The 12,495-nt window shown below is 37.3% G+C and overlaps 1 non-coding gene across 1 annotated transcript; it reads right to left on the bottom strand.

The window, feature by feature from the left end:
• Positions 1–1,343: 1,343 nt before the first annotated feature.
• Positions 1,344–1,450, bottom strand: LOC121229830 (small nucleolar RNA R71). Its single transcript, XR_005927785.1, has one exon. It is a non-coding gene; the product is annotated as a small nucleolar RNA R71 (small nucleolar RNA).
• Positions 1,451–12,495: the final 11,045 nt, after the last annotated feature.

Below are 12,495 nucleotides of genomic sequence, written 5' to 3'. Positions count from 1 at the left end.
ATCGCTTTAATATTCCAGGATATTAATTCACGTTTTTGATGTGCTTATTCAGTGGAGCAAAAGTCCCTGTTTAAGAGTAGATCATTCATAATTAAGCGAAGTTGCATGCAGTCCTAGAGATAGGACGACATAAATATGTCGGATTAGAGTCAAATCTAATAAGAGAATCCATAGATTGAGTTAATGCGACAATAAGGGTTTTAATTAGAAAGAGATTTTGATTAATCAACTTAGAGTCAGTTGTTCTTAGTCTTGAGAGAGATATTAACATAAATCAGGGATTTCTACGGAGTAAGTCAAGTGAATAAATTGTCTAATTCAGAAGTGATAAGTGAAGTCTAAGTGGATTCTTCCTTGGGTTTTGTCTTCTCCATTGGTTTCTTAAATAATATTTTCCAACTTTTATCTCTATTACGTTCTTAGTTAGTTAGATAACTAAGTTTAGTTTAGAAAACATCCCTTCAATTCTTGGGCTAGATAATAAAAAGATAGTAATTACTAGTACTTTTAGTCCTCGTGGATATGATATTTCCGGTCTCACCTCAACTATACTACTGTTTGATAGATGCGCTTGCCTTAGTCAATTTTTTTTAGTTAGTTTAGCGACCATCAAGTTTTTGGTGCCGTTTTCGGGGACTAAGATATTAGAAACGCTTAATTTTTATTACTTTAGCCATTTTTTATTTTTATTACAATTTAATTTTGTTTTTGTTTTAATTACTAAATTTTCTTTTCTTTACTTCTAGCAGGTTTTTATAGTTTATGACTAGAAGAAACCCGTCAGGACCTTTGCTTTTTGATAGTGAGATTGAGAGCATAGCTCGCAGAAACCGAAGAGAAATAAGGCGAAGCCTACAATACATAGAGGAAGAGCGAGAGGGCGATATTCACACTAGCACCGAGGAGATGGCTGAAAATCAGAATAATCCGCTACCTCTTGTGGTTGCTGCAAATCCAATAGATCAGAATCCCGCTCCTCGTACTATGTATGAATATCTAAACCTACTTTAACAGGAATTGAATCGAGTATAGTTAGACCTGCTGTTGCTGCAAATAATTTTGAGCTGAAATCTAACACGATTCAAATGATACAACAGTTTGTTTAGTTTGATGGTTTGTAGGACGAGGATCCAAACACTTATTTAGAAAATTTGCTGGAAATCTGCAATACTTTTAAGATTAATGGTGTTTCTGACGATGCCATCTGCCTTTGGTTATTTCCTTTTTCATTAAGGAATAAGGCTAAACAGTGGTTGAACTCATTACTACGAGGGTCAATCATTACTTGGGAACAAATGACCAAAATTTTTTTATTCAAATACTTTCCATCGGTCAAAACGAAAAAATTGAGGAATGATATCTGTTCTTTTGTACAGATGGATTTAGAAACTCTTTATGACACATGGGAGAGATACAAAGACTTATTGAGAAGGTGCCCTCACCATAGGCTACCTCTATGGCTGCAGGTCCAGACTTTTTACAACGGTGTGAACCCCTCAACAAGACAACTGATCGATGCAGCCGCTGGTGGAACTTTAAACAACAAAACACCTGAAGAGGCTTACGAATTTATTAAAGAAATGTCCCTGAATAATTATCAGTGGCAAGTCATGAGAACGAAGCTGACAAAAGCAGTTTGTTTTTTCAGCCTCGACGCGGTCACTATGCTATCTAACCAGGCAGAACTTTTAAATAAAAAGATTGATGGTTTGTGTGTTTCTACTCAGGTACGTCCAGTGTTGAGGTCTGATTGAAATGGAGGAGGAGTACACAACACAGATTATCCATCCTTCAACTCTAGCACCGAGGAGGAGCGAGTCCACTATATGGGTAATAATTCTAGACCTCAAAATAACTCGTATAGTAACACTTATAATGCAAGTTGGAGGAACCATCGCCATTTCTAGTGGGGTAGTCAAGGAAAGCAAAGACCACAAAATCCTCTAGGTTTTCAACTACCACCTTACCAACAAGAGAAGAAATCAAACCTTGAAGAGATGCTTACAAAATTCATCTCGGTGTCAGAAACTCACTTTTAGAATACCAAAATAGCGCTTAAGAATCAGCAAGGGTCGATTCAAGGGCTTGAAACTCAAATAGGACAGCTTGCTAAGTTGATTTCTGAATGACTACAAGGTAACTTGCCAAGTAACACCAAAACTAGCCCAAGAGAACAGCTTCATGCGATTACTGCTCGAGTTGAAGAAGGGTTAGTTGAACCTGAACCAGAACCGAGGTGATGACTTGTGGTAAGTAAAGGTAAGGATGAGGTGAACCACAGTAAGCAGAAACCGGTAAGTAGAGAGTATACACCTCATGTGCCATTTCCCAACGCAACTAAGAAAGATTGCACCAACGAACAATTTGGTAAATTTCTTGAACTGTTAAAAAAGTTGCATATTAACTTATCGTTCATTGAAGCTCTTTTGGATATGCCAAACGCAGTTAAATTTTTTAAAGAACTTTTGAAAAATAAATGAAAGTTAGATGAGTCATCGCATGTGGAATTAAATGCAGTCTTCTCGGCTATTCTGCAAAACAAGCTACCTAATAAATTGAAAGATCCAGGGAGTTTTACGATTCCTTGTTTAATTGGTAGTTTAAATGTTAATAATGCCTTAGCTGATTTAGGGGCAAATATTAATGTTATGACATACAATATGTTTAAACAACTAGGACTAGGGAAACCCAAACAAACTAGGATGGGCATTCAATTGGCTGATAAAATCATTAGAATTCCTAGGGGTATAATTGAAGATGTGCTTGTCAAAATTGACAAATTTATATTCCAGTCGATTTTGTTGTCTTAGACATGGATGAGGATAGTGATGTAACTTTAATTCTAGGTAGACCCTTTTTAGCAACTGCGAGAACTATTATTGATGTTGGTACAAGAGAATTAATGCTTCGTGTAGGTGATGACACGATTAAACTTCAAGCTCGTGATTCCGTCAGACTATCTAGTGATCGAGATGATATTACGAATTCTCTCCATGAGAATAACATCTTAGCTCAACCTTCTGTACAAGAAATCCCTAGGGATAAAGTAATGGAGCCACAAACAACTTTTGAGGGACGAAGATTACAAATCGAGGAACTAGATGAATGGCAAACAAGAATTAAGGAGAAACCGAGAATACATGATGAACCAAATTAGTGCCACGATAAACTTAGAGGTGAATAGAATCAACTAAAGGTTGGAGACAAAGTACTGTTGATAAGGCAGATCCTCGTGTTGCCACTTCTGAACCTAATGGAGCAATCCCTTTTACGATACTCAACGTTTTCCCATATGGTACAGTCGAGGTAACTCATTCCAAAATTGGCACTTTTAACGTAAATAATACTCATCTAAAACCTTATTTTGATAAGCTTGATAGCAGGGATGAGGAGTTTCAGCTCCTTGAACCACCATGACCATGCAAATATGAGGTGAGTCGAGCTTAGACTATAAATAAGCGCTTCTCGAGAGGCAACCCGAGCACTAACACCACTAACCCATTTATTTTATCTATTTTTCGTGTTTTTATAGAGGTACAGTGACCCACATGGCCTGGACACACGGGCGTGTGGAAACAAGGCTTAAATTACCCAAACTCAACAGGCACAGGCTAAAAGAGGCCACACGGGTGTGCGGCAGGGCCGTGTGAAAACTAGAGCTAAATTTTCAAATTTTAAATAAGTTAGAGAGTTACACGGGCGAACCACACGGCCGTGTGTTCGAACACACGGGCGTGGGAGAAGTGAACAATGTAGCACGCGGCCGTGTGAACCACATGGCCTGGACATACGGGTCTGTCCTAGGCAGTGTGAAGAATGGTCATTAAATCTTCACGACTTACATGGGCAATACTCGAGCCACACGGCCGTGTGGCCCAACACGGGCTTCACACGACTGTGCCCCCATTTAACCCTAATCCCCTTTTCATCTTTTGTCTTTTTCTCATCTCTTCTTCCCTAAACCGCCGCAGCCCTAAAATTGCATAACACCGGCCACCTTTAACCACCACCTTCACCCTCACCATCCTTCTTCCTCCTCATCCACACACACCTGCTCCAACTAACCAAACCTCACCCCCATCTGCGACTTCCTCCATTTCTTTCTTCCCCTTTCCTCTTTACCCACAACTCCCCTTCCCTTAGCCGAACCCCCTTCCCCTTTTCCTCTTCACGCACCACTCCATCGCCCGGCCCCTCCCACCATTTGACCACCGTTGCGCGCCCCTTCAAAACTCCCTACCACTGTCGGTTCTTTTTCTTCCTTTTTACCCAGTATCCTATTAGATCTATTATTTTATTAATTTTTATTAATCTTTTTATTATCGTTAGTAGTAGTGTTATTATTATTATTTCCCTTTATTTTTATTTATTTATTTAGTCATATCTATAATTAGTTTTACTGCTTTTCGTTATTACAACATGAATTTTGTTTCTCCATTATTGATTTTTTTTAACATGCTAGACATATATTTGAAAAAAATGCATATATTGTGGTTGATCTGATATTATCTTACTCAGTAGTATTATACTTTTCCTTAGCTTAGTTATTCTGCACTGGGATTTGGTTGCTAGTAAGCTGCTTCATGTTTTGATGTACTCAATATCAGCCCTTTGATTGGTCATAGCATGAATTTCGTTAGTTTTATTATTTTCACAATTATTAAGCCAACTGCGAAGCTTCATTAGCATGCATCTATCTTGATTAGTTCATCTTAATTAATATTTGCTTGCTTTATTGTAGATTCTCATGACAAACACTCGAGGCAAATCCAAAGTTACCGTTCCCGCTTGAAAAAAACCGGAAGTGGCCTGGCGCAACCTCCTCAAGTGCCTCGACCGAAGCTTGTCACCTTCTGCTTCGATTTTTGTCAGGCCCACAGGATGACTTGTTTCAGCTTTTACGTGTGCGGTCGCTAGGATTGGGCCGATGTATTGACTGGGCCTCATTGGAGCAGGTCGGACTAGCTGATGAGGTCCATGCTTTCATTACCACTGCCCCGTTGGATCGTTTCTTTGCGATTATCGAGCCCACCTATTCAGAGTTTACCTTGGATTTTTGCACTACTTTCCAACTACAGCACGTGATGAATACCCATAACGAGGCCGGTACTATCACTTTTCGACTTGGTGGCTTAGTGCGACATATGAGCATCCTTGAGTTTGGCGCAGCTTTAGACATCTACACTGATGAGTTTATAGGTGCCGATAATTATCTTTACCTCCACCGTAACATCTATTACTCACCTTCATGCTGTTGGACTGATCTCACAGCTAGTCAAATCCGTTATGACGTGAGTTGCTTGAAGGTGACATCTCTTTCTCCGGCTCTACGATACATCCACAGCTTATTAGCGCACATGTTGACTGGCAGGAGAGAGAGCACAGGAGTTGTCAGCACTACTGAAGCATACTATCTTTGGAGCATGCAACCGACCACATATTCGACTTAGTTTATTTCATTGCTCTCCCCTTTCGCCAGCAGACAGATCTCCACAGTAAGAGCCCTATCTGTCTAGGCCCTTACGTGACTCACCTCACTCGACACTTTGGTCTTTTTTACACTCCAGAGATGTCATCAACACTCACACTAGTAGGCCAGATGAATCCTCAGGGAATTTCTAGTATGATCTACATGAGGATGAAAGAGCGACGTCGTAGATTCGACCCCCCTCAGTATAGACTCGTTCACTCTGATGATTAGGATGAGCTAGAGGACATTATTGATGATGTCACTCCCCCTCACGAGGACCCACACCCACCACCACCACTGAGTCATCGACCTCCTGCTGCCACTTTGACTGATATATCTGAGCGACTCACTCACTTCGAGCAATAGTGTTTTACGAGGTACGATAGCATTGAGACAACTCTGCAGCAGATCTGCTAGCACTTCCACATCTCGCCTCCACCACCACCGCCACCTCGTGACGCTGACGCATTTGATGATGAGGACCTTTGAGTCCATTTATTTTTATTTTATTTTATTTTTTTGGTTTTTGTTTTATTTATTTCTCTTAATACTTATGTTTTATATTTTTAACTATGTTTATCTTTATGGTCATTATCAAGTAATCCCTTAATTCTCTTCCACAGTTGTGTTTATTTTCTTATTAGTAACTCAAAATCATGCCTTTGATTAGCCTTATCTACAACTCTAGCTTTCACTCGTCCAAAGATTTCATCCAAAAATTAGGGCAGTTTTGTTTCTCTCATTCTCTTCTAATATTATGCTTATATTATTATTATCTATCTTCGTACATTGAGGACAATGTACATCTTAAGCGTGGGGAGGTTATTTATATGTTTATTAGAAAATCCCTAATTTTTTATCTCGTTCTCAAATAATTTCCTCAAACTATTATTAAAGTGAATTCTGATTGATTTATAATTTCTATTAATACGTTTTGAATTTAATTATAGGGAATTGTGCATTGATTGTTTAAAATTTAAAAGCATTTTAGAATCAAGCATGATAAGTTGACTTTTGAGAATTAAAATTGCTAGGTTGTTTCCCTGAATTGAGGTATTATCTTAAAGTTTTGAATTTACAGGATTGACATCAAATACCTATAATTTTTGTGAGATTTTGAGCCTTTTAGAGCATATATCTTTCTTGCTCACTGATTTTTTTGGTTATGAGTGTGTCAACATTGATTTGTTATTCTAGAACTTGCTTCAATTATGCATGTCAAGACCACACTTTTGATTTGATATACTGAGATGATAAAGGCACTTAGATTTTAACCCACTTACCCTATAAAAAGCCTACCCACATAATTGACCCTTAGTGAACCCTTTTGAGTCTTAACCACTGTTTCTTGATTTCTCTCTTAATGCTAACCCACAACTTAACCCTTTTTGGTTCTTTAAGAATTTTTCCCTTTTTATTGACTCCCTTTTTATCGATATTTGAGTTAATTAGTTACCTAACTATTTTCGTCCATTTCAGTTGCTGAATTATTCCTTACTATGTACTCTCCATTATTGTTCTTATTCAAAAAAAATAGTATATTTGTATTCATATTATAAAGAGCTTGGATAAGTTAAAGTTATTATAGTGACAAAAAGCTCACTTCATTAGTTCCGAATGGTTTTAATTTTGGCAATTGTTTGTAATTCAGTAATTAGCGTTATTATTCTAAGTTTTGTAATTTATTAAATTAATCTCGATTTGATACGTGATATTCGTGACAGGTTTTAAAAATTTATAACGAATCATTCTTGAAACTAACTATTATCACGATGAAGGCAAGTGTACCTATCGAACAGTAGTATAGCTTTAGCAAGACCGGATTGTCGAACCCAAAGGAACTAAAAGTACTAGTAATGACTGTCTTTTTATTATCTAGCTTAGGATAATGGGGTTTGTTTTAACTAACTAATTAAATAAACTAAGAATTCATAGAAAATAGAATTGGAGAATTACTTTTGGAAAAACGATTGAATTAAGACAATACCTAAGGAAAAATCCACCTAGACTTCACTTGTTATTTGACTCTGAATCAGATGATTTATTCATTTGACTTGATCCGTAGAAATCCCTAAGTTATATTTTTATCCCTCTCGAGACTAACAACGTCTAACCCTAGGTTGAATAATTGAAATCTCTTTCTAATTAACTCCCTAGGGTTGTATTAACTCGATCTATGGATCCCCTTATTAGGTTTCACCCTAATCTGGCAAAATCTTGTCACCCTATCTCTAGGCGCGCAACCAACTCCGCTTAATTATGACAACAAATGTACTCTTAGATAGGGTCTATTCCTCCTCTGAATAAGAGCTTAACTTGAATCAATATCCTGGATTATCAAAACAAGAATTAAGAACACATAATTAAGAACAAGTCAATTATTTATCATACAATTCAGATAATAATAACAAGATCTGTCTTAGGTTTCATTTCCCTTAGGTATTTAAGGGTTTTATTTTATAACTAAAAAGGTAAACATCTCGGAAGAATAATGAATACAAAACATAAAAAAACCCAAAACTCCTGAAGGGAAATTGAGGGGAGATCTTCAGTTTTGATAATGAATCCGGCTTCTGATATGTATCAATCGGCTTTCCTTGAGTAGTTCCCTACTTCCTTCTCTGTGTGTACTTTTTCCTCCTCCTGTAGGGTGTATTTATAAGCTTTAGAATGCCTAAGAACCCTCAAAATTGGCCTTTTCCGAATTAGACTCAACTTGGGCTCGACAGGGACACGCCCATGTGACACGCCCGTGTGCGATTACTTGAGGCCGTGGTCAATCTTGTTAAATAGGCACGACCGTGTAGTCCACCCGTGTAAGTTGTGCTTCGATTCTACCAAATTGACATGGCCATGTGGTCTGCTCGTGTGAGGAGGTCCAGGCCGTGTTGATTTTTTATGTTGGCCCATTTTCTCTATTTTTGGCTCGTTTCTCATTCCTTTCACTCTCCTATGCTCACCTAAATATAAAACATGAAATTAAGGCATTAGGAGCATCGAATTCACTAATTTTAAGGAAAAATAATCCATAAAATATGCTAAGCATTAGATAGAAATATGTATAAATTACGGTTTATCAAATACCCCCACACTTAAGCATTTGCTTGTCCTCAAGCAAAATCCTCAACTCATAATCAAAATAAATTCTTCTCAACTTATAATTTCTATTGATAATATCTCAAAATAATCCATAGGTAATCCTACATTGAAAATTAAACTGAAAGAACATCAAAGTTTCAAACATTCCAAGTTGAGTATTTTATCATGAAAACATAGGTGTCTCCCCTTGTCTAAGTAATTACCTTTGATTCAAAATGTCACAAAGTTTCACATCCTCACTAAAGATTCACTCAAATCACTCGATGTGTTTAAGGACAATAAATGAAGCACTCAATAGTCAATAATGAAAAGTCATTGCCATAGGTTTGCATGAAAATCAAATCTCCACCACTATAAATTAAGATGAAACATCAATCAAAAGGTCTTTAGAGGGTTGTAACGTGGCTTTTAGTTAGAGGGTGTGGTCACAAGCTGAAAGAAAATGTTAGAATCGAGATTGAATTGAAAAATTTCCTAGCAAGAAAAATGGCTAGTCATCAATTGCGTACAACAGAGCTTTTTCTCAGAATATGGAATTTAACTTCTTTAGCTCAGAAGGTCACTACTACTAATATGTATACATGTATTTATTTATTATTTTTAAGAGCAAGTCAAATTACAAAATAGAATAAAACATAGCTAAGCAATTATTCCAACTCAAATCTCGACAAAAATAGGGATCAAATTAATTTAGGGGATTACAAAAATAATGAGTTATGGGTTAATATCGAGGGTAAATCAATGAATGAGTAGTTAGGCTCAAGGGGGTTCACTAAGGGTTAATTGTGAAGGTAGGCTTTTATGGAGTGAGTGGGTTAAACCTAAGTGCCTTCATCATTTTGACATATCAAATCAAATAGTGTGGTCTTGACGTGCATAATCAAGCAAGTTCTAGAATAACAATTCAATACTGACGCACTCATAATGAAAGTGAGCATGAAAGAAATAATAGATGCTCTAAAGGCTCAAGATCTCACAACAATTATGGCTTTTTGATGTTCAAACTTGTGAATTCCAACTCAAGGTAATACCTAAACTTGGGCAAACAACCTAAAATTTTAGATTCTTAAAAATAAACTTATCATGCTTAATTCTCTAATGTCTTAAAGTTTAAACAATCAATGCATAAACGCCTATGTTTTAATTCAAGATATATCAATAAAAGTCATAAATCAATCAAAATTTATCCTAAACATGATATGAGAGCTTTTCAAGAGAACAAGGAAATCATTCAGGGATTTTTCTGATATTGAAATGAGTACCTCCCACACTCAAGATGTACATTGCCCTCAATGTACAAAGATAGATATGTAGAAAATAATATAAATATAAGAAAGGGAGAGAAATGAAACTTCCTGAGTGATGAATGAATTTCCTTAAACTGGAGTTTTGGAGAATAATCGGCGTGAGGGTGGAGGAGGATACTCCGGTATTGGTAGAGGTTCATTAGTCCATAAGTCCTGCGTCAAAAGAATATTATATCTGAAGTTGGCTATGGTCGAGCAAGACATGGCAGTCGTGGGGAACCTTTCTCGGTGGAGTTTTTAGTTCCTATGTGATGATGAGCTGAGGAGCTCTTTATAACTGTGATAAAATCAGGAACTCTTTAAGAGGTATACTGAAGCATAATTATTCGTAATGAAATAGCCGAAGAATAAAAATTGTAAAAACTCAAGATAAAATAGTATTAAAAGGAAATAAAAAAATAATTCCAAAATATAGAGATAAAAATAAAATAAAAGAAATAATAGGTGTTTATAGAGAAATTGGGGCACACGGTCGTGGGCACGCCTGTGTGCTTTAAGCTCAGCCCTTGCATTTCACAATTTTCGAAATTAGGCGCATTGGTGTACACGGCTATGTTGCACGGCTGTGTCAATCTCCGTTCGCTTCTCCCACGCCCGTGTATGCAAACACACGCCAGTGTTATTTTCGCAGTTTCGCCCATGGCGATGTTGTACGACCTCGGCTACTTATCGTAGCTTGTGTTGAGGAAGAAATGTTTTCCCGATACGGCCGTGTTGCATCTCGTGGTATGTGTATCACCTACGGCATGCCCGTGTACCTGACCGTGTGGTTCTGAAAAGCCCGTGTTCAATGATTTGGTTAGTATGTTAGATTTTAAAAACTAAAATTTAAAGAAAGTAATATTGTTAGTGCTCGGGTTGCCTCCCGAGAAGCACTTATTTATAGTCTAACTCGACTTACCTTTCCATTGATTGGTCATGGTGGTTCGAGGAGTTTATACTCCTTATTCCTGCTGTGAATCTTATCAAAATAAGGTTTTAGGCGTAAGGTTTTAGGCGGGTATTGTTTACCTTAAAAGTGCCAAACTTAGGATGATTTACCTCGACTGTATCGAATGGGAAAATGCTAAGTACCGTAAGAGGGATTTCTTCATTTGATTTGGTAGTGACAATGTGAGGATCTGCGACATCTAATAAAACTTTATCTCCAACCTTAAGTTGATTTAGAAAGGTATTGAGCTCATGCTGACATAGTTTTGGTTTATCGAATGTTCTCAGTTTATGTGTCCGTCATTCATCTAGCTCCTCGATTTGTAGCCTTCATTCTTCATGAATAGGTTCTCTACTATTTCTTGAAAATGGCTCATGTACTTTCTTCAAACTCATTTCTTGCAAAGTAGGTTGTACCATATTGTTAGTTTTAGTAGAACGGTTTAGACAATCACCTTCAATTTTCGATGTGTTGCCCGAATTGTGAGCTTGAAGGGTGATTGTTTTGTCTCCGACATGAAGTGTGAGCTCACCTGTGCCAACATCAATAATCGTTCTAGCAGTTGCTAAAAAGGGCTTTCCTAAAATCAAAGGAATGTTGCTATCCTCCTCTATGTCTAGAACAACGAAGTCAATAGTAAATATAAATTTATGTATTTTAACTAACACATCTTCAATAATACCCCTAGGAAATCTTTTAGTTTTATCTGCTAATTGAATGCTCATCCTAGTCTGTTTGGGTTTCCCAAGACCTAGTTGTTTAAACATTTTGTAAGGCATGCCGTTAATACTAGCCCCTAAATCAGCTAATGCATTATTAACATCTAAACTACCAACTAAGCAAGGAATTGTAAAACTCCCTAGATCTTTCAATTTGTTGGGTAGTTTGATAAACCGTAAATTATAATAATTTTACCCCATGTTTAATGCATTTTATGGATGATTTCTCAGTAGAATTGGTGAATTCGATGCTCTTAATGCTTTAATTTCATGTTTTATACTTAGGAGAGCATAGAAGAGCGAAAAGGAACGAGAAACGAGCCAAAAACGGAGAAAATGGGCCAAAGTACGAAATCAACACGGCTTGGACCTTCTCACACGGGCAGACCACACTGCCGTGTCAATTTGGAAGGCTCGAACACGGCCTGAAGTAATCGAACACGAGCGTGTGCCACGGGCGTGTCCCTACCGAGCCCAAGTTGAGTCCAATTCAGAAAAGGCCAATTTTGAGGGCTTTTAGGCATTCCAAAGTCTATAAATACACCCTAGAGGAGGAGGAAAAGGGTGACGGAGAACAGGAGGTAAGAAATTACTCCAAGGAAGCCGATTGATCCATCTCAAAAGTCAGATTCATCATCAAGACTGAAGATCTCTCCTTAATTTTCCTTCAGGAGTTTTGGGATTTCTTTATGTTTTGTATTCTTTATTCTTCTGAGATGTTTTCTGATTTAGTTATGAACTAAAACCCCTAAATACCTAAGGGGAATGAAACCTAAGACGAATCTTGTTATTATTTTCTGAATCGCATGATAAATGTTTAACTTGTTCTTAATTATGTGTTCTTAATTCTTGTTTTAATATCCCAGGATACTGATTCAAGACAAGCTCTTATTCAGAGGAGGAATAGACCTTGTCTAAGAGTACATTTGTCATAATTAAGCGGAGTTGATTGCGTGCCTAGACATAGGG

The sequence above is a fragment of the Gossypium hirsutum genome, chromosome A05 (genome assembly GCF_007990345.1).
Source record: "Gossypium hirsutum isolate 1008001.06 chromosome A05, Gossypium_hirsutum_v2.1, whole genome shotgun sequence".
Taxonomy (NCBI): Eukaryota; Viridiplantae; Streptophyta; class Magnoliopsida; order Malvales; family Malvaceae; genus Gossypium; species Gossypium hirsutum.
Note: the sequence above shows the minus strand (reverse complement) of the source record. Positions and strands in the feature narration are given on the sequence as shown.